We start from the raw sequence: 19,302 nt of genomic DNA on the forward strand, positions 1-19,302 counted from the left end.
ATTGTAATTTCCATTTCCATTAAAATAAAAAGAATTTGAAAATCTCTTCATGACTAACTTCATTTATTCAACCAGTATTTATTGACTGTTACTAAAGCTGATCACAGGGCTAGACCATGTAGTAGTTACTATATGAATAAAAAGACATCTGCAAGTAAACTATAGTTTAGAGAGAAAGAAACCAGTATCCAAGCAACCTACTGCATATAAGACAGAGTGAAATAGGTACATGATAGATATGGAAGATCAGAGGATTCCCAGGGGGAGACATTCTCAAGAATAGCTGGCATTTGAACAGATCCGATAATGTTGAGCTGAAATAATATGGGCAGAAGAAAGAGGAAAAATAGCCAGCTACAGTTTTTTTTTTAAGTAAAATCACAGAATTAAGAAAAGCCATGAATAATTAGAACATTGAAGCTAGTGTGAACATGGTAGCCAGATTGCAGGTGGTAAGACCAGTAAATAGAAGATGATTTGATGGTTTTCAGCCTAGAATCTATAAACTCCCAACCAAATATCCTCATGTCTGTGAAGGCATTTGCTTCCAAAACTTCTTACTAAACCATGATATAAGTGGGCTTTATCCTCAGGGCAAGAATGATTCAGCCATCACCTGGGTATGTTGCCCAGGTTCTTATCACCTGGATTAAATGGACAAATTGCTAGAAAAAAATAAATTACCTTCCCAACAATAAATAGAAAACTTGAATAGTTCCATGACCACTAAAGAAATTGACTCAATGGTAAAAAAGAAAACAAAACAACCACAAACCCTGCCTCTTTCCCCACAAAAAATTCCAGATTCAGAAATGTCCAGCATTATGAAAGATATAACTATAATCTAGCCCTAACTATTCCAGAGTATAGATAAAAGAAAAAAATGCCCAAATCATCTTATGAGGCAAGAGTAACCTTGACATCAAAACTTGGCAAAAACTATATAAGAAAAAGGAGCACCTGCATGGCTCAGCTGGCTAAGCATCTGCCTTCAGCTGGGTCATGATCCTAGAGTTCAGGATTAAGCCCAGTGTTGGGCTCCCTGCTCAGTGGGGAGCCTGCTTCTCCTTCTCCTTCTCCCTGTGCCCCTCCCCCTGCCCATGCTTGCTTGCTTTCTCTCTCTGAAATAAATGAATATAATCTTTTTTTAAAAAAGAACTATGTAAGACAGAAAAAGTATAAGGCAACCTCATTCTTGAACATAAATACAAAAATCTAAAAAAAAAAAAAAAAAAAAATTCCAGGTGGGGCTCCTGGCTGGCTCAGTTGGTTAAGGGTCTGCCTTCTGATCATAATCTCCAGGTCCTGGAATCAAGCCCTGCATCAGGCTCCTTGCTCAGCAGGGAGCCTGATTCTCCCTCTCCCTTTGCCTGCCACTCCCCCTCCTGTGTTCACTCTCTCTTTCTGTCAAATAAATAAATAAACACCTTAAAAAATACAGGCAACAAAAATTAATGAATAAATGAAAATGATATTATACCATGACCAAGGTGAGTTTATTCCAGGAATGCAAGTATGTTTTAATATTTGAAAACAAATTAACTCATCACATTAACAGATTAAAGGAGAAAAATGATATGATCATTTCAACATAGAGTAAGCATTTTATAAATGACCTTGTAAAATACACAAAATTGTAAAAGCCAGGAAGATCCAAACAGGCTTAAGCAGAAGCATATGATTAGAGGATTTGTTCCATCAGATACCAATTCTTTTTATAAAACTATAGTAATGGAGAAAGTGATATTGATATAGGACTAGACAAATGAGCCATTGAGAAAAAAAATAACCTAGAAATAGAGTCTCAAATATGAAGACACTCTTTAAAATGAAAGTGCATTGCATAATACTGGGGAAAAGATTTTTTTTTTGCAATAAATGGTACTAAGACAACTGAGTATTCATATAGGAAAAATAACTTTGAAACCCATATCTCATGTGGGAGGCAAATCTAAGCTTTCAGCAAATAATGTAGAATATTGTCTGGACGTGTGAGCAGGAAAATATTTTATAAACAAAGAACAATGACTTTAGAGAAAAGCTTAATAAATTCACATTAAATTTTAAAATTTCTGTTTAACAAAAGACATCATAAAGTGAAAAGGCAAGCCAGCCATAAAACTCAAATCCAGAATATGTAAAGAACTCCTACAAATAATTAGCAATAATCGAGCCTCGGATAAACCTCATTGGCTACGATACTGCTACTGCACAAAGCTTCTTACAAATAATTAAAACTAAAATGGCTACATGTCATTATAAATTTATCCAAATCCAAGGAATATACGAAAGTAAACCGTAATGTAAACTATGCATTTGAGGTAATGCTGATGTCAGTGTAGGTTCATCAACTATAACAAATGTACCACTGTGAGGGGAGTGTTTATAATGGAGGAGACTATGCATGTGTGAGGGTAGAGGGTATATGGGAAATAGCTATACCTCCTGCTCAATGTTGCTATGGGCCTAAAACTGCTCTAAAAATAAAAATTTATTTTTAAAAAAGTTATGAGTCAAGAGAACTTTTTTAAGAACCAAAAAATTTGGATAAACACAGCACAAAAGAGGATATCCAAATAGTCAATAATTAAGGAAGAATGGTTCATAGACTAAAATCTCAATAAGTTACCATTGTAGACGCACCAGAGTAGCAAAAAGTGGAAAGTCTTAAAAAATAAAAATAAAAATAAAAAATCTTAAAAATGTAGGAAGTCTTATAATTCTAAATGTTGTTGAACATATTATGGTGGAAATTCTCATATTCTCCAGGTGTGAATGAAAACTGGAATAACCACTTTGTATGTTTACAACTATTGGAATCCAGATTTATCTAATAATGTAGAAAGAGCTATACCCTGAGCCAGCCACTTTACTCTTGGATCCTAAAGAAATTTGTTTACATATGCATCAGGATACACATAAAAGAATATTCATGGCAACATTTTTATGATAGACAAAACCCATATGCAAACCAAATGCACATCAACAATAAAAATAGGTACATTGAGATACATTAATATAATGAAATATTATGCAGCAATGAGAATGACCAAACTGGAGCAATGGATGAATATTGGCCACAAAAAACAAACAAACAAACAAACAAAAAAAAAAAAAAACAGGAGGGAAGGAGGAAGGCAAAAAAATTCATACAATATGACCCATTTAAATAAAGTTCAAAAAGAGCCAAACTCTACTAGGCCATTTAAAGAAGAGGTATATATGGGACAAAACTATAAAGGAAACAACAAATCATTGTCACAAGAAGCAAGAAAGATAGAAGTGGCCAAGCATCTCATAATCAGGCAATGTTCCCTTTATTGGTCCCTGGTGGTAGTTACACAGGTGTTTGCTTTACTATTGTGGATTAAAATATTCATCTATCAATGCTACATTTCAGAAATAAAAGCACAATTTCGTTATGTTTTTAAATGTATGTTTGGTTCTCCTTTGTGTTCTAAAGTATTTGATAAGATTTGTTTTTAGATGTTTACATGAAATAGTTTATAACAAGTAGAAATCAGTCCTTCTGCCTTTATGAGAATTTTAATATTAAACTATGAAGTACAATTCAATATTATGAATATCAACACTGAAGGGAGGAGAAGAGGGATGATGAACTCAGAATTCACTCAGCATCACATTATTAACAAGCTCTGTGCTGCCACACATTCAGCTGAACTGACTCAGCTAATAAGCAGGAAGGTGGTATAAGAGGAAGGATGGGCCAGAACCTGCTAGTCTTGAGTCAGTTAGGCATGATGGGTGGAGATGTCAAGAAAATAGTTTTTTGAGCAGGTCAAACCTGGCAGGGAGAGGGAGCACAAAGCTTGAATCCAGAAATGGAAAGACTCCTCAGCAACTGCACAGGAAAGGGCTGCAGCCTCACAAAGGGTTTTGTTATGGTGTATGAGGTGAAATACACTGGCTCTACAGAGACTCTAGCTGACAAGGCTTTTTGTGCATGGGTGGGGGGAGATTGAGTACAGAACCCACATCCCCCTTTTCTTTAGTCACTTCAATCAATGCTCACAATGCCCAGCTGCTTTCTTGAGTTGGAAAATATCTTTTTTGTTTGTTTGATGGGCTTTGCTCTTTATGAGTGAGGTATTTTGAGGCTTCTCTTATTCCCCAAAGAGTGGTCAGTGACCAAGAGAATATCAAAGAGCCTGGAAAATGGTAAAAATTTGTGACCAAAAACAAAACACAATTTTCATCTGCGTATTGGCAATATACCATGATTAAGAACTTGTTATCTCTATGCTGAATTGTCTTGACTGGAGAGCTAACACTAGTGTGAAAACTTGCCTTTCAAACATCTCTAATGATCTATGCACTAAAGTGAATCACTTCTCTGGTCTACCTTCCACCCAAATCTTCTCCCGCTACTGGTGTGCTCTTGCTCTGCTTGCATTGATTCTTCCTTTTGACTTAGGAATCCCTAGCTTTTTGCAAAGGGGCACCTGGACGGTGAAGGGTGTAGATGGGTAACATCTAGCTTACCTATCCATAAACACATCCCGTTTATACCGTTCTGTGCTTACTGCCTCCATGTAATATTCTTACTTCAACAAAGGAGGGGTCATTATCAACAGTGGTACAGGATGGGGTGAAAGGGCATTATGGAGGCTTGGGGCTCACCAGATTTTTGGAAGCAAGACCTGACACACTTATAAAAAATCTTAGCATCTAATATTGAAAATTAGATCTCTTCCCAAAAAGTATTCCTTCACAAAATCTTGTTCAAAGGAACCAAAGGCCAGAACTCTTTATTTCCTTTTTCTGAGATAGAGAAGGTCATTCTTAGGGAGGTGATGTCTGTCTTGGTTTAAAGATTTGCATGGAAAAAGAAGCAAAGGGCTACCTAAAATGCCTAAGTCTCTAAGCTGTACTGAATTGGAGGTTCACTAAGAAACTTAGCAGTTTGGGATCAGCGTTCAGGTTGACAGGTGGAAGCAATGAACCAACATTAATTCCCTTCTCCCTTAAGGAGCTAGCAGTTCCCCCAGTGACCTTTAGTCAAGTACACCAATATGGGAACAAAATCTGGCAATAAGGAAGATAGCACTTCTCAAGCTTTCTAAGAAGTTGAAGGGAGATATAACAAGTAAGCACCTCAATATTTGAATTGAATTTGTTTGAATCTCAATTCTTCATTCCTTTGGAGGTGCTAAGAGGAGACTAGGAAAAGGTAGATTATCAAGGAAAGGACAAAGAGCAAGGGCAGGATGGAGGGTTGGAATATAGAGGGTAACATTACTTTATAGGAGGAAGTGCCTGAGCTGTGTCCATGTCACAAGTTCCCAGTTGCCTGAGTCTCTGCCATTTCCCAAATTCCTACTATTCTCGAATTCGTAAGATAAAAGGGTCAATAAATAACTTCAAGATAACTGCTTGGAAGTTACAGGAGATAGGAAGAAAAGTACACACTTTATGACAACCTTGGAGTTGTCTCCCTGTTGTATCTGCTTCCCACTTGAGGGAACCCAGTAGAAGAATTGGTTAGGGAAAATGCACAGCGGGTACTCAAGGACGGTACCTGACTTATTGAAGAGGGCTTGAAAAGCAAAGACAGGTGCCCCCTGTTGGTTTCCTGCTGCACTGGCCTCTCTGGCAGTTGAGTGAGCCCATTTCCCCCCCAAACTTAGAAGTCTCTATGCCTTACTACTTGAAACCACAGGCTTGGATACATGCTGGAACAAATGGCAGAGAGTTATTGGGGATGTGACTGGCTGCAGTGCCTGGGGGAGGGGGGCGGGGAACCAGGTCACACTGCATAGGAGAAGTCTTCTACCTCCATGGGTAAGCCATGCAAAGGGGAAAAAAACTGCTAAATGATGTAGGGTTGGTTTGTACTTTCCTATAGTGATTCCAGTAGACTTTAAGGTGAATTATAGGGTGGGTAGGCAGTAGTGACTGCGGTCCAAGCCAATCTCAGGAAAAAAACCATAGACCCACACAATGTGAATGTAGCTTATCACAATGACAGTGCGGTACATAAACTCTCTCTGGATTCTGCTGAAGTGAACAAATGCTTCTAGAGTACACTTATGCCAGGCGTCTTACAGAATCTTCATTTAGGAGCACAAGGCATGCAGCAAGTGATTTATCACCCAGGTCTCTTAGATCAGCGTTCTCAAACCAGAGCTTGCATCAGGATCCCCTGCAGGGCTTGTTAAAACACAGATTGCAGGGCTCCACCCCAGAGTTTCTTATTCAGAAGATCTGCAGTAGGGCCTGAGAATTTGCACTTCTAACAAGTTTCCAGGTGAAGCTGATGTGTTGCTTAGGGATGTTTCTAGATGTTTCTTACTAGCAGAAGTACTATTCATAGGAAAGGGCAGTATTAACAGGAGACTTATGTAGGGCTGCAAGGAAATTTTATTATCTATGAAGACTGTAACATTAACATTGCCTGAAACCACTGACTTCATAGCTGTGTACCTCCCATCGTATGCCCCCATCGTGAATACACCAGATGAAGTTGGGGTTGTGACTGCCTGAAGTCAGAAGTTTTCCATTAACCTTCAGCTGGAACTGATGACCTTTTAGGTAAACAGTCGTTTGGGAAAATCAATGCAGGTACCAAAGACTCTACAGAAAGTGTTTACAAGTGTGAAGCATTGAGCTGGTGTTTGCTTTGTCTAATTGATGTGATAATGATATGAAGAAAGTATGCATATCAGCAACCCATAGCCAAATACATCTGGGGTAAATACAGGGTTTTTGTATGATTAATTGATCTCATTTCCTGAACCTGATTTCCTGTTTCCCTGCCACTTCCACCTGTAAAACCAAGTACACTTGTTGAATCTTGTCATGTCAAAAAAGCAGGGAAGCTATCAAACTACCAAAAAGTAACAGGATTATATTTCTAAGCACTTGATAAAACTCCCAAAGGCCAGAGATGAGAGAATTGACACAACAACAACAAAAAAAGACAGTGGTAATAGAAATACTCAAATACGTAAGTCATCAGTAAATCCAAGAAAAATATCACCTCTGGAGCATGATAGAGAACAAACTCTTTTTAAAAGGTAGTTAACTGCTTTTTCCATATAGGCAGAACCACTATGTAACCCCTAGCAAGTGAGGGGAAACTTCTCTGTATAGAAGCAGCTACCCAGCTAATAGATGACAGAATAGATTTAGAATGTCAGCATTTTGCACTCCACAATGAATTAAGGCATGTAGGCATTGAGCATCAGGGGCTCAGTATCAGACACCGAGGGGTGACCAGATATCATGAGCCTCCTACTGAAAAAAAACACATTGTCATTTATGAAGATATCTTGGGGGGGGGGGAAAGTATAGGATCAGGTCTCAGAAAACTCAAGAGGACAGAAAAATGACAAATTATGTTCTAAAAGTGCAATTATCAACATTTAGCTAGCTTCTGGGAAACTTTAACAAATGACTCCGTTTCTTCAAAATGCAAAAGGAAGAAGGGAGAACCCTGAAGATCAAAAGATGCCAGAACAATGGGCGGTTGGGCCGGCGCTGCGGGCCCCAGCTGAGGCCGGCGCTTCCAGAGAAGGCTGGTGGCCGACCCGCACGCCGGGGCTGTGGGGCCGCGGTTCCGGACTGAGCTTGCTGCGTCTGGCAGGCTCGCCGCGCGGTCCCCTGGAGCTGGAGGGAAAGTAGTGGCGGGGACGTCCATCAACCGCTTCGATGCAAGGAGCTGAAGTTGCCTTCCTACAAAGGCCAGTCCCCTCAACTAAGTCTCAGAAGCTAGTTTGCTGACCCGATTGCCATTGTGAGCAATCGCTTCACCCTCTGCCATTCTGCTCGACATCTTGCTATTTGCTGGACTTATTTATGGATCCGTATGACCTCTCTATCCAGCAGCTGCATTTAGTTCCACCTTCCTGTCTGCTTTTAGGAAGGAAATTTGAAGGGAAAGAAGATAGCGTGCCTAAGCTGGAACAGCTCAACAGCCTAGGTTGTATAATTAATATGAATCTAGTATTAACAAAGCAAAATTTGCTACATATGGAACTGTTATTAGAAACCTTTCAGTGGGGGATCGCCTGCCTTTGGCCCAGGGCGCAATCCTGGAGACTCGGGATCGAATCCCACGTCGGGCTCCCGGTGCATGGAGCCTGCTTCTCCCTCTCCCTCTGCCTGTGTCTCTGCCTCTCTCTCCCTCTCTCTCTCTCTCTCTCTCTCTCTCCCTCTCTCTCTCTCTCTGTGTGTGTGTGACTATCGAAAGAAAGAAAGAAAGAAAGAAAGAAAGAAAGAAAGAAAGAAAGAAAGAAAGAAAGAAAGAAAGAAAGAAACCTTTCAGTGGAACCTCTGCCTTCCAGCAGCTGCCCATTTCATTATTATCTCTCCGAAGCAGTACACGAAACAGATCTTGATGATGGCTGGTCAATGATTTGCTTGGAAAAAAACGAAACTCTACAAGACCAAGTATGCAGATTTCCTGGAAGTATCTTTGCAAGATTATGCCTTTTTAAATTATGCACCTTCTTTAGTAGCTGCTGCATGTGGGCTTCTTCAAGGATTATACTTTGTCTTTCTCCAACGTGGCCCACAAGACTGCATCGTCTTACTGCTTACTCCTGGGATTTTTTTTTAGTGCAATGCATTGAACAGCTATTGATCGCACATGATAACGATGTGAACGATGCCAACAGAGGACAGGCAGGGTCCCAGCCGGCGCAGCTGAGTGTGCTGCAGTCAGCCTCCCAGCCCACAAGGCCGGTTCACTTTCAGCAGCCCCACTATCTCCATGAGACGCACCACACCTCGCTGCAGTACCGCCATCCTGTAGCGGAACAGCCGAGCTGCCAGCAGATGGGATCTACCACACACAGCTCCTCTGACACACTACAGACGTGACCTGCTGGCTTCCAAGCCAGTGTTCAGGGCCTCAGGCATGTGCAGACCGGTGTTGGGATGTCACTGGCAATACCAGAAGTGAAGCCCTGTCCGAATGTTTCTTATAACCAGAGTTCCCAGAAAAATGAATATTACCCTTGCATTACTCCTTGCTTTGAAAAGTGATTTTATGTGAAGGTAATTCCTGACTCAGACTGTTCTGTGACTTGAAGCTCTGGGTATTTTCATGGCTTGCTTCATCTTCTTTCATGCTACTTTTGCAGTGAGGTTCTCTGAGCACCCTATTTTGAATTGCAACATCTCCAATAGCATTCCCTGGTACTCTTCCCTTACTTCCTATCCATCACCTTATCACCTATCCCTACACCTTTTTATTATCACTTTATGTACTGCCTATTTTGCTTATTCTTTGCCCACAGGAATGCAGTCCATGAAAGCAGGTAATTTTTTCTGCTCTACTCTCAGAGCCTAAAACAGTGCCTGGAATGCAGTTTGCACTTAAATATTTCAATTGTTGTTTAACTGTCTTTACACTTAGGCATGAAATGCAGAATTATTTTTCCTTTTAAATAGTTTAATTTTCCCTTGCTTGGGGTGTTTCCACTCATAGAAGAGATTGCTTCTTGAGAATAAGTATCCAACAGTAATATAATTAGAATTATTCTATTAATGTGAGATATTGCCTTTGATGTTTATCACATTTGCCTTAGCAGTGGATATTAGAAATTGTGGAATGAGTGTAGACAGAAAGGGAAAAGCCTGGAGATGTTGAGTTACACATCCAGTAATAGTGGACCAGATAGGTCAACAGAACTCTCCAAAGGAAGATAACTAGAAAAGCCATGTTAAATATAAAAATTAAGTTCCTAGAGGCATCGAAGATCTACCAACCTAGTGAAGGATTACAGAGGTCAAGTTTTACAAAAAGATATGACTCTGAGAAGGTGAGCCCAGTAATTGGAGGACTGCTAATGCAGTAGAGGTAACATCACCAGTTATATACAACCAAATTTGATTTCAGATGAATAGCAAACAGTTTTAGGGTCAGCATATCCCAAATATTATGTGGGATATACTTTTATTTAAAAAAGTATTTGTTATTTATCTAAAAGTTAAATTTACTGAATGTTCTTCAACATAAGAATGGACAAAAACCCTTCCCAAATCTCCCTTGAATATCCATGGAATGACCATAAATGTTCAATGACTGTTCTTTCTAAGGACTGATCGGTGCCAGGCCTCACACTCAGTGCTTGGAGAAGAGAGATCAGTAAGACACTCTCTGGCTCTCAAAGAGGAATTTTTCTACCTTGGGGTCTCTTGAATCTGTTACTTGATTTTTTTTTTCCAATGTTTTCCTATAACCTAGGGACTATGGAGAGAGCTCTCTAGTTAGCCTCCTCCTTCCTGCAGTCCTGCACAGCCCTTCTTGCAGATCAGCCTTCCTGAACTTCAACTTACCATCTGCTTTTCCACAGTCCCTCAAAAAAGAGAATTTCAGGTTCCTTGTATCCAACAAATGTGTACTCAGCATTTGCTCTGTGCCAGGGACTCCTTTCAGTGGTAGAGGCCCAGAAGGGCCCTGCTGGGAAAGACAATGAACAAGTATACTATGTGGCAACAATAAAAGTGCCATGAGGAGGAATCTTCTGTCTTCAAGTGGTGACAACATTGAATGTTACCTGAGTCCTGTGATCCTGGAAAACAGAAGGTTAAGAAATTCCTGGGCAGCCCTGGTGGCTTAGTGGTTTAGCACTGCCTTCAGCCCAGAGTGTGACCCTGGAGACCCGGGATCAAGTCCCACGTCAGGCTCCCTGCTTCTCCCTCTGCCTATCTCTGTGTCTCTCAAATCTCTGTGTCTCTCGTGTCTCTGTGTCTCTCATGAATAAATAAATAAAATCTTTTAAAAAATTCCTCCACATTTTATGTTCCAGGAAACTGCTTACTGCAAAGAACCACCTTTTATCATATAACTGAGATAAGACTCATAGATGCCTCTCTTATTTACCTATGACAAGGTGAGACCCAGATCCTCAAAATTCCCTTTCTTGCTTCATAAATGATTAGCTGAACTGCCTGTCCCCATTGATCAATTGGAACAGCATGCTTGTTAACCAAACTTTGGTTAATCTTCTCTCCTTCCTCCACATTCCTGAACTTTGGCCCATCCTCACCCTAAGTCAGCATGGAAACTCCTCAGGGTCAAACAGTCTCTATTCTACTTTCAATTATAATTACCCTATCATCCTACTACCCCACACCTGGTTCATTCAAGCTTTATTTTTTTCCTTCCTGTAAAATAAAAATTATTTTTGCCTTACTCTGGAGATGCTTATAGATCCCATAGCCATGGCACTCTCCTACGGCAATAGTCTCCTTCCCATCACCCTTGCCATAACCCTTTGAACAGAAGTCTCTTCTAAGTCCAGATTTCCTTTTTATTTACATTGGTCAGTGAAGATCTCTTTTTATAGCAGCATTTGAGTAGAACCCTGAAGCAAGTTGGGGAATTGAGCATATCAGTTCTAGTGGGAAGAAACATTCCAGGTAAGGGAACAACAAATGCAAAAGACACAAGGAGAGATCGTGCTTATCATGTTCAAGTGACAAGTGAGAAGGCTGGAACACCATAAGGGGGAAAGTGATAGAATGTTAGGACAAAGGGATACTGGGGACATGATTGATTATACTGGGCCTAAAACCATCAGGACCTGGATTTTATTTTATTTTTTTTCTGGATTTTATTTTAAATGGGATAGGTAGCCATTGAAGGCTCTCTGGGCAGAGGCAACTGTTTTATTTTTTAAATTTAATTTCAATTAATGAGCATATAATGTATTGTTAGTTTCAGAGGTAGAGGTCAGTGATTCATTAGTCTTATATAACAACCAGTGCTCATTATATCACATACCCTACTTGATATTGATCACCTAGTTACCCTATTTCCCCATCACCTTCCCCTCCAGCAACCCTCAGTTTGTTTCCTATGATTAAGAGTCTCTTATGGTTTATCTCCCTTTCTGATTTTGTCTTGTTTTATTTTTTCCTCTCTTCCCCTATTATCCTTTGTTTTTTTAAATTCTACTTATAAGTAGGATCATATAATTGTCTTTCTCTGATTGACTTATTTCACTTAGCACAATACCCTTTAGTTCCATCCATGTCATTGCAAATGGCAAGACTTCATTTTTCTGATGGCCAAGTAGTATTCCATATTCCAGTGTGTGTGTACATTGTGTGTGTGTGTGTGTGTGTGTGTGTATATAACCATATTTAGCCATTCATCTATCAATGGATATCTGGGCTCTTTCTATAGTTTAGCTATTGTGGACATCACTGTTATAAACATTGGGGTGCTGGTGCCCCCTTTGAATCGCTACATTTGTATATTTAGGGTAGTGCAATTGCTGGGTCATAGGGTCAAAGGGTGGCTCTATTTTAAACTTTTTGAGGAGCTTCCATACGAAGAGGCAACTTGATTTTAATGAAGCAACTTGACTCTTGTGTGGGTAAAGTTAGAAATAGGGAAATCATGTTTCTCTAATAGTTCAGGCAAGAAAGGATAGTGCTCTGACTAGGGGACAGAAGTGATGCACATGATGAGAAATGGTGGTATTTTGATTTATTTTTTATTTCTTTAAAGATTTTTATTTATTTATTTGACAAAGAGAGAGTACAAGCAGGGGGAGCAGACAGATTGAGAGGGAGAAACAGGCTCCCTGCCGAGCAAGGGCTTAATCCCAGGACCCTGGGATCATGACCTGAGCTGAAGGCAGATGCTTAATGGACTGAGTTACCCAGGTGCCCATGGATTTATTTTTAAGGTAGAGCAGAGTTTGCTGAATGGGAGTGGAAGACCAGGCCAGTGAGAGAGAGGATTCCAGGATGAATCTAAGGTTTTTGACCTAAGTAACTGGAATTATGGAGTTAAAGCTAACTGACCTGAGAAAACTATGGGAGAAAAAACTATGGAAGGATCAAGAGTTCTCTTTGGGGCATATAAATTTAAAATGTCAAGTAGATATTGTCTTAGCTTGAGCAGAGCCCAAAGCCTATGTGTAAGTAATAGTAAATAGGAGGTACAGGCCCAGCAATAAGAAAAGGGACCAGGAAGGAAGAAAGGCCAATTAAAAAGTGTGTTATTAAGGTTGCTGCTATGTGCAATGAAAACTTAAATCCTCAAAAGTACCTGAGAGAATATACAAAATGCCTCCAAAATTGTCTGTCTGAAGGGCAGGGTACAAGCACACTTATTCATTAGCTCTCCACCCCTGCTGGTTGTCGGTTTCTCCAGGTTTGCTAACAACATCTTTCAACCCTCTTGTTGCCCACGCCCAAAACAAACCCAGCTGTCTGCTCTGGAACACTGGGGGAAATCCTAGGGGCAGAAAATGAAAATTCTTGGTGAATGCTCTCTGCTAAGTGAGTCAAAGCCTGAAATAAACTATTTGTCCCAGCCACTTGGATCAGAAGCATGGGTAGAATGTGGTGCTGGAAATATAAATCAGGAAGTCATAAATGTATATAAAAACATATATAATGTCCTTTTGAGTGGGAAACTGACTAAATAGAAGGAAATTTTCTCTGTCACACTTCACTCTACCCATTGGTAAGCTTAATTCTAGTATAGTAGCCACTGTCATAATTCCCTTCTATCTAAGGTTATCCCATATTGGACAGTAAAATGAGGATTCCCTCCTCCACAAACAAGATAATAGACTGCAATAATGACCCTAATTCAAATGGAAAATTTGAGAGGCATAAATATAAGATCCCTAACAGATGTTAGAGTATGGGCACCTGCACCATAGTCATTCATAGAACAGGTATGTAGCCATATGCAGAAGCAGCAGAATAAATTTGTGCTTGCTTCAATCTCACTCAGACCAGAGTTGGTTGTCTCCTGAAGAATCCTCACTTGGAAGTACAGGAGACTAAGCAGCAAACAGAATAAACACTTAGAAATGATTCATTTACAGCACTTTTAAATTAGCTTCCTATGCCTCTCAATGGTAAAATGAAGAGTTTAGACAGTTTCTGATTCACAGATTTCCATTGTGTTCCATTTTGGACTTATTACACTGAGTAATTGAGTTCTTTTTACTCAATGACACAATCAAACGCTCTTATGATCAAACAGCGTGGAATGGGAGGAAAGAGTGATGACTCATCCTTGGTTGCTCTGGATCTGAAGCCCTCTAGCGGATAGAGAGTTAATTGAGATTCCCAAATCTGGACTTTAATCTGAAGTAAAATATTTGGTCTTTGATTTTTTTTTTTCCCCCTAGAGGTAAAAAAGGATCACTGATTAAAAAAAAAAAAAAAAACATTTAAAATATTCCAACATGTTATTCTTTGTGGATCTCAGATTGATTATGTGATATTCCTGGACAGAAGATTTATAACCTAAAACAGAATAAAAAGCTAACCCTAGAGAAAGTATTGGAAATACTTAGGAGGAAGAACAGTAACCATATTTTATGTTATTTAGACATTCATTTTAAGATAGATGGTGAAAAAAACATTTCCTGATACTGTGTCAAAACAGAAGTCTTTCCTTTCATTCTCTTTGCTCCTTCTACCCTTACCCTTAGTTACTAGGGGTGTGTGTGGGGGGGTTTCTTATCAGAAAAAAGAAATTAAGTATTTTATTTTTTATTTTTTTAAGATTTTATTCATGTATTCATGAGAGAGACACATACACACAGAGAGAGAGGCAGAGACATAGGCAAAGGGAGAAACAGGCTCCATGCAGGCAGCCCAATGTGGGACTTGATCCCAGACCCTAGGATCACAACCTGAGCCAAAGGCAGATGCACAACCACTAAGCCACCTTGGCGTCCCAGAAATTAAGTATTTTAAACAGTAGAATGTAATTCAGGAGATGGGCTGAATGAATGGAGAAAACCAACAGGGTTTCATGATTCTCAGAGATTTGTAACAACAGAAAGCCACTGCCACCCCATGAAGCAAAGAGATCTCTAGGTACCTGGTGGAAGCTGCACCACAGTGAGCCTGACAAGCAAGAGATTGGGTCTCAAAGGAAATGCAGCTAGTGTCTGATAGGCAGCCTAAGGACTAGAAAAGTATCCCTTCTCCTACAACAATGTTTTCCATTAGTCAGATCTCACCCAAAGCCAAATGACCCAGGAGAATGGAAAACACAGACTGCAGGGGCTGGCCCTGTGATTCAGAGCAGGCAGAGAAAGGGCATGGAATTGCTTTGAGTACAAACTGGCCAGGGACAGGCATGATAACAGAGTATAAGTCATACTGTCAAAGCTGATAAATATCTCAATAAGTTTGATAGTTTTCTAGATGTTTGGAGAAGTAGACCATGGATCTATAGGACTGGCTTCATGGGCACATGATCTGTGTAGTTGCACAGGCCCCACAAATTATGTAGCCAGTCCTGTACATTAATAATCTACAGCTACAGTTGTGGAATATAGAGAATGTGCCTGTGCTGTCATCTTTCCAGGATACACAAAGGATATTGGAGAAACAGTGACCCTCTAGCTGACTTTGAGGGCTGATCAGTAGTGTTGTTCAGGATCCAGGGGCAAGGGAAAAGGGTTAATAGAAAAAGGGAAGGGACCAGAAGGGACCCCCAGACTCTCACAGAGGGCCAACTCTGTGGACTGAGATGCAACCCAAAAGGTATGGTAAATATTCTGCTCCCAATCCCAAATCTTCTGAACTACCAAGTGTGTAAGATCTGCGCTAGGAAGATTGAATCCTGTTGGTAAACAACTGTGTTGGTGGCCCTTTCCAGAAATTATCAAGCTCAATAGAAGACTTATGATAATCGTGTCACAGAAGAGAGCAGAAGATCCATGAAAACTTGTATAAACATACCTAATCTCAGGTTTTCTGTGAAAGTAGTTTGGTATGACGAATTTGAAATCTGTAACAAAGATTAGAATTTTCTTATTCAGAACATTCAGTGCTTGATTTTGCAGCTACCTATGCTACTAATCTTTCTTTTATGCATTGCTCAATAGTTATGGGACACAAAAGTGTTTAAATTCCTGGGTCTATAGCTATATTTAGGATCATCTGTTTTTATTCAGACCAAATAAGCTGGGCTCCTGAATTTTTATTTTATTTTATTAAGATCTTAGTAGCAATGTTTATTTTGTAGGTAGTAAATGTGAGAATTTATATAGAGTCTCTCTTTTGATATATTGAGGTTTTTATTTAACAAATCTACTTAGGGATCCCTGGGTGGCGCAGCGGTTTGGCGCCTGCCTTTGGCCCAGGGCGCGATCCTGGAGACCCGGGATCGAATCCCACGTCGGGTTCCCGGTGCATGGAGCCTGCTTCTCCCTCTGCCTGTGTCTCTGCCTCTCTCTCTCTCTCTCTCTCTCTCTCTCTCTCTGTGACTATCATAAGTAAATAAATAAAAATTTAAAAAAAAATCTACTTAATATTTACAATCTGCTAGGTTCTAAGTGCTTTACAAACATTTGCACACAAAATTCTACCCATCTTAGGTTCTCCATTTGTTAAAGTGCCCTTTGTTAAAGGGGCTTTAACAAAAAGATTAACAAGAGAAATCAGTTTAATGAATACAGTGTACATCATGCAGGAGAAACCTCAACAAAAAGTAACTCAAAGTGATGGCTTAGAGCTCTGGCCTATGCGGTGCTATCATCAATGAACAATAAATTTGTTTAGAAGTGGCAGGACAAAGGAAAGCAAATTTAGGCTTCCTAAGGTGGCAAACTGTAGGAAGATCAAAATATGAGAAGAAACTAATAGAGTAAGATTTATAGATTCCTCTAGTGACATCTCTATGCTGATAAAAGTCTAGAGTCATCTCCAGTAAAGCAGAATTAATATCCTGCCTTTAGGCAGAAAGGGTGGAGAGGTAGAGTGGGTTATCATGTATTTGCTGCTTCCTAATTGTCATCAGCTCAAAATAATGTATATGTCAAAGAGTCCTATTTGGGGGTGACATATTTGGATTCCTTCACAAGACCCTATTATTTCATTTTGCAGATGAGAAACTGAGACAGAAGTGAATGAAAATGTAGCCTGAAATCCCTAAAATAGATTTTTCTATTCTGTAATTCTTAAACTGGTATCCCTTTGCTGGGGATTTTCATAAGCAGAAAGAGCCAGGGGGAAGTTTCTAGATCCTCTAAAAAACCTCCCCTACCTAAGTTGTATTTTATAGAACCTCCTAAGAACAGTCCTCTTAAATTGCTCATCCAAACTGCCATAGTAATCTGTGCATCACACCTACCATCCTTTAATATCCACACACATTGGGTTTAAAAAAATCACATTTCTTTTAAAACATACCTTCTGTTAGTCTTTGCATTTTTGTATCTGTCCAGGAAGAGATACACAAGAGCTTAAGGCAATGTGTTAGCAGATAGGCAGGAATATCTGACACTCCTTGCTCCCAACACACACATGCAGACAAATGCATACATATGTAAGAAGAAACGTAGCAGGGAAGCTTCCTTGAGAGGTGATTCTCACACTGAATCTTGAAGGGGAATATGCAGTTCACCAGGTAGAAAAGCATTAAAAAAAAAAATCTCCACGACTAGCATGTAGAGATGCACAGGCATGATGACACTGCATACAAAGTGCAGGATATGTGTGGTGTTAAAATATAGTTCCTCCCCAAAAAAGATAGAAGTCATAACTTTCACAGAGATGTAAAGATGAACATGTGTTAACGACTTTCTCTCATGAGACAGATTTTATAAATACCAGTTGAAATGGTAAGTCCAAAGAATAGACACATTTATAGATCAGGAATATTGAAAAGAATGTGCAAATTGAGGCAAAACTGGCTTCTTCCATTAGTGAGAGTGGAAGTCAACTGAACATCTATAAGACAGAATTTGCATGTCTACAAACAATTCTTTTGTATTGCTACCACTTATTTAAAACTTAGAGTTGTAAGATAGCTCCCAAAGAATCAGCAGATAATGCAGAAGGGTGACTCCTTCAGTTTTCCACTGAAGCACAACTTTTCCCCTACAGTGAGTGTAAGAGACAAAATTTGTTAAATATTCAGTGGCCACATCAAAAAAAGCCACAAATACCACACTGAAGAGTTTGGACTTCTTTCTGCTAGCTTTAGTTTCTGAGTAACGGAGGTTCGTGAAGGGCCAAGCTTTATGATCTCGCCAGATCGCTTTTCATGCGAGGCCAGTGGGGCAAAGCCCAGCAGCAGGTGGAAGCTTCCCCGGAATAGTGCAACTGTCACGGGCTATACCCCAAGACCTGACCTTTACCGCCCACATGCTTGTACTCACTGACCTCTGTTTCGCATTTTTCCTTAAGCTCTTCTTTCCAGCTTATCTCTTACCTCAGGCAAATGAAAGCGAAAGCTCCCCCAGAGGGATAAGAGCTGCCCAGATGATGACCTCCAGCCACACCAGTCTGAGCCTAAGCCCGGACTCCTGCTTGCGCAGACGGATCACGCAGTGACCTGCAGAATGATCGGGACAACTTTTACCTCATTGTGATACTAAGACCTCCGCCCAGCGAGGAGCTGGAGCCTCATTTACGTAACCTCTTGCGGTTGGAGGACGTGAGCCAGCGCCGCGGCCTGCTCCCCTTGGCTGCACGCTCGTGCTCGTGCCTGAGCACGCTCCCATGCCCAGGCCCACCTACGCTGACAGGGCTTCCCTAAGTATTCATCCTCCCCCTAAGTCACCCAGCCACCGCTGCCAGGAGTCACAGCTCTGGAAGCCATTCCCAGTGGTCTCCGTGTTGCTGAAAACGAAGTTTTCCTTCGTTTCCTTCGGCTCAACCCTGACTCACCAAGGAGCGAACCCCTGCGGGTTCGGTTACACAAGCACAGAGGCACGAATGCAGTCTAGAAGGCGGATGCTCTAGATAGGTCAGATTCTGAGAGGCTGAGCCAAAATCCTAGCAAAGCGGCGAGAGTGGCCAAGCCCAGAAAGCAGAACCGAGCCGCTGGACTGACTGTGGCTGAGGTGGATGAAGTGCAAAGCTGCGTGGGGTGGTTTCTGGATTCCTGGCTCAGACAGCCGGGGGGCTGGTGGCACGCCCCCTACACAGGGAGGGCGAGCCTGGCAGGAAAGGTGGGCTCCGGTTTGCACCTCGAGACTTGCGGCGTCTCTACGGTACGCGGGTAAATATGCGGAGAAGGCTGAGAGGCAGGAACCGCAGAGACGGGACGGTTAGAAACCACTGGACGTGGTTGTCCCGGCGAGCAGCAGGCTGGTGGGACCGCAGGCCACAGCAGGCCCTGCGCGGTTCCACCGAGCTGTCGCCTAAGACGGCGCCCGGGCCGCAGCCCCAACGGGCCGTCCACAGACCAGCAGCGCAGCGGCCCAGCCCCTCGCCCATTGGGCCCCGCCCAGCCGGTCCAGCCGGCGGCGGCGGCGCGGCGGCGCGGCGGCGGCGGCGGCGGCGGCGGCACGCAGACCCACTTCCGCTTCCGGCCTGGGCCAGCCGGCGGCT

General features: G+C 41.2%; 1 protein-coding gene and 2 pseudogenes across 1 annotated transcript in view; 1 reads left to right on the plus strand and 2 right to left on the minus strand.

Annotated features, from left to right (window-relative positions):
• LOC144294201 (uncharacterized) overlaps positions 1-18,288 on the minus strand; it is a 147,667-nt gene extending 129,379 nt beyond the window's left edge. Inside the window, exons 1-3 of the mRNA XM_077865998.1 lie at positions 18,179-18,288; positions 15,703-15,751; positions 10,306-10,429 (exon numbers count right to left, since the gene is read on the minus strand). The gene's annotated coding sequence lies outside the window, so the exon portion shown is untranslated. The remainder of the gene's footprint in view (positions 1-10,305; positions 10,430-15,702; positions 15,752-18,178) is intronic.
• LOC144293599 (cyclin-J pseudogene) lies at positions 1,482-9,009 on the plus strand (annotated as a pseudogene).
• LOC144294424 (U4 spliceosomal RNA) lies at positions 2,156-2,219 on the minus strand (annotated as a pseudogene).
• Positions 18,289-19,302: the final 1,014 nt, after the last annotated feature.

The sequence above is a fragment of the Canis aureus genome, chromosome 22, assembly GCF_053574225.1.
Source record: "Canis aureus isolate CA01 chromosome 22, VMU_Caureus_v.1.0, whole genome shotgun sequence".
In the NCBI taxonomy this organism is placed as follows: domain Eukaryota; kingdom Metazoa; phylum Chordata; class Mammalia; order Carnivora; family Canidae; genus Canis; species Canis aureus.